At 47.4% G+C, this 3,694-nt stretch overlaps 1 protein-coding gene across 1 annotated transcript in view; it reads right to left on the bottom strand.

Moving 5' to 3' along the window:
- The window catches only part of MFN1 (mitofusin 1), a 37,810-nt gene extending 36,439 nt beyond the window's left edge, over positions 1-1,371 (bottom strand). Inside the window, exon 1 of the mRNA XM_010855619.1 lies at positions 1,237-1,371. The gene's annotated coding sequence lies outside the window, so the exon portion shown is untranslated. The remainder of the gene's footprint in view (positions 1-1,236) is intronic.
- Between the last annotated feature and the right edge of the window lie 2,323 nt (positions 1,372-3,694).

Raw genomic sequence — 3,694 nt, 5'->3', positions numbered from 1 at the left:
AGTTTGAGTGAACTCCGGGAGTTGGTGATGGACAGGGAGGCCTGGCATGCTGCAATTCATGGGGTCGCAAAGAGTCGGACACGACTAAGTGACTGAACTGACTGACTGACTGACTGACTGAAGCAATACAGAAGGGTTCTTTTCTCTCCACACCCTCTCCAGCATTTGTTGTTTTTGGATTTTTTGATGACAGCCATTCTAACTGCTGTGAGGTGATATCTCACTGTAGTTTTGATTTGCATTTCTCTAATAACTACTGAAGCTGAACATCTTTTCATGTGCCTGTTGGTCATCTGTATGTCCTCTTTGGAGAAATGTCTATTCAGATCTTCTGCCCATTTTTTTGAATGGGTTATTTGTTTTCATGATAGTAAGAGTGCATGTGACTCTTAACTACATCAGGGAGCAGGATGAGTGAGATGAAGCCAAGTTCACCAACAATAAGTTACTGTCTCTCAATCTGGACCTCTAGGTGGTAGATAGGTAGAGTGAGTAAATAGAACTTCAACATCATATTAACGTTTGACGCAATACTAAGGTTGAGAAATTAGTTTTCGTCGCAACAAATAAGGAGGCAAGCTTTAAAAAAAGCAATACTAACGTTTAGAAAGTAGGAGTTCTCATCGCAGCATATAAGGAGACAAGCCTTATAGAGAGCATCAACGTTTCCAGCCAAAATAACAAGAACTTCAAGGAATTTAAGAAAAATAATTTTTTGTGGTAGCTTCTCATAAAAAGCACCCAACAAAACCTATCACACACCTGTCTAATCCTTGTGTGCATGTGTGTAAAATGGAGCAGAGCAGCCATAAAGAAGGCTGAGACTTCCAAGGGGTCAGAAAATGACCGAAGGGCTGCGTGAGAAAGCACGGTGAGAATAACCACCCGGTTCAGCCGGTTGTGAACGCCTGCCTTGGAGAAAGGCCTTTCCCGTCCTCCACACCAGGCGCGGGAGCCCCGCCTGCGGGGCTCGGGGCCAGACCCCACCCCCGTCCCGCGAGCCTTTGCCGGGGCCCGGCCGCCCGACTCCCTGGGGTCTGACCTCGCGGGCTCTGCGGGCCCGACCCGGGAGCTGGCCCCACTCGCAACCCCCCCAGCTCGCTCCTTTGCCGCAGACCCGCGGCGGCGCCTCTTCAAAGAGTGCCCCGCGCACGACTCCTCGTCCCCTATCCCCGGCAGGACGAAGGTCACCCGAACAAAGTGAACCGATCCGCGGCCGAGACAGCGGGCACTCACCCAGTCCGGGCTCCGACTTGTCACCCAGTAACCGCACCTCAGCCACAGCCCTCAAGCAACCTCATTCTCCCAAAAGACGCTGGGAAACTAAGAGGGGGCGGGAGGAGAGGCACGAGGGCGGTTACTTCCGGTCTCTTGCCCTCCCGGATTTTGTTTTGCTCCATGACCGGAAGTGCGTATTCGCCAAACGTCATATTTCTTAAGGGCAGAGGGCAAAGAGTTTTTGTTAGCAGAGAATGCTGCTACAAGAATGCTTTTCAGTTCCCCTAACTTCTGCTTCGCCTCCGTCTGCCTTCAAAATTTCCAAAGCCCTGCCCAGCCTCGGCGTAGCTAGCTGCCAGCGGTTGGTGTAGTGAGGGAGAACGAAAAGGAGGAGAGGTGCGGTGAGATGAGGCTGGGTTGGGGTGCCAGACAAGGAACCTGCTTGCTCGGCCATCAGCAATAAAGAAAAACCTTTTGACTTATAGACTACCTTAGCTCTGTGTGTGTGTGTGTGCGCGCGCGCTCACTTATTCATGTCCAGCTCTTCGCGTGTCCAACTCTTTGCGACCCCATGGACTCTAGCGTTCCAGACTCCTCTGTGCACAGAATTTTCCAGGGAAGAATACCTGACGAGGTTGCCATTTCTTACTCCAGGGGATCTTCCAGGTCCAGGGATCCAACCTGTCTCCCGCCTTTGCAAGCGTATTATTTATCACGGAGCCAGTCCTTGACTCAGTTCAGTTCAGTCGTGTCCGACTCTTTGAGACCCCATGGACCGCAGCACGCCCAGCCTGCCTGTCCATCACCAGCTCCCGAAGTTTACCCAAACTCATGTCCACTGGGTCGGTGATGCCATCCAACCATCTCATCTTCTGTCCTCCCCTTCTCATCATGCCCTCAATCTCTCCCAGCATCAGGGTCTTTTCAAATGAGTCAGCTCTTCACATCAGGTGGCCAAAGATTTGGAATTTCAGCTTCAACATCAGTCCTTCCAATGAACACTCAGGACTGATCTCCTTTAGGATGGACTGCTTGGATCTCCTTGCAGTACAAGGGACTCTCAAAAGTCTTCTCCAGCATCACAGTTCAAAAGCATCAATTCTTCTGTGGTCAGCTTTCTTTACAGTCCAACTCTCACATCCATACATGACCACTGGAAAAACCATAGCTTTGACTAGAGGGACTCTTGTTGACAAAGTAATGTCTCTGCTTTTTAATATGCTGTCTGTGTTGGTCATAACTTTCCTTCCAAGGAGTAAGCATCTCTTAATTTCATGGCTGAAGTCACCATCTGCAGTGATTTTGGAGCCCCCAAAATAAAGTTCCCATTGTTTCCCCCTCTATTAGCCATGAAGTGATGGGACCAGAAGCCATGATCTTACCTTTCTGAGTGTTGAGCTTTAAGCCAACTTTGCCACTCTCCTCTTTCACTTTCATCAAGAGGCTCTTTAGTTCTTCACTTTCTGCCATAAGGGTAGTATCATCTGCATATCTGAGGTTATTGATATTTCTCCTGGCAGTCTTGATTCCAGCTTGTGCTTCTTCCAGCCCAGCGTTTCTTGTGATGTACTCTGTGTATAAGTTAAATAAGCAGGATGACAATATATAGCCTTGATGTATTCCTTTTTCTATTTGGAACCAGTCTGTTGTTCCATGTCCAGTTCTAACTGTTGCTTCCTGACCTACATACAGATTTCTCAAGAGGCAGGTCAGGTGGTCTGGTATTCCCATCTCTTGAAGAATTTTCCACAGTTTTTTGTGATCCACACAGTCAAAGTCTTTGGCATAGTCAATAAAGCAAAAATAGATGCTTTTCTGGAACTCTCTTGCTCTTTTGATGATCCTGCAGATGTTGGCAATTTGATCTCTGGTTCCTCTGCCTTTGCTAAATCCGGCTCGAACATCTGGAAGTTCATGGTTCACATATTGCTGAAGCCTGGCTTGGAGAATTTTGAGCATTACTTTACTAGCGTGTGAGATGTGTGCAATTGTGCAATAGTTTGAGCATTCCATGGCATTGCCTTTCTTTGGGATTGGTTTGAAAACTGACCTTTTCCAACCCATGACTAGTGCTTCTCAAACTTTGTACTCAGGAATTTTGTACTTGAGGATTCTTATTAAACTGCAGATTCTGATTCACATGGTCCAAGTGTCCATTTCTAACATCCCTGGAGTGTTGCTGCTCCTGGTCTGCACGTGGCTCAAAGGAAAGTCCTGGGACTTTCTAGAGTTGGCAAGTGACACAGTTTTGCAATTAAATCCACTTCATCCTTCTGAGCCTCAGGTACTTCATCTACAAATGCAGAATACTAATACCTACTTCATGGTAAGAGCGAGTATCCAGTTATTCAACCAAACACTAACCCTAGGTATTTCTGGGAGATTATTTATGATTAACATCTATAATCAGTTGACTATGTAAAAGATAGAGAAGCTCTATACAGTCAGCAAAAACAAGACCGGGAGCTGACTGTGG

Source organism: Bison bison, unplaced genomic scaffold, assembly GCF_000754665.1.
Source record: "Bison bison bison isolate TAMUID 2011002044 unplaced genomic scaffold, Bison_UMD1.0 scf7180017864367, whole genome shotgun sequence".
Lineage (NCBI taxonomy): Eukaryota > Metazoa > Chordata > Mammalia > Artiodactyla > Bovidae > Bison > Bison bison.
The sequence above is the reverse complement of the archived record's forward strand: the minus strand, read 5'-3'. Positions and strand labels throughout refer to the sequence as shown.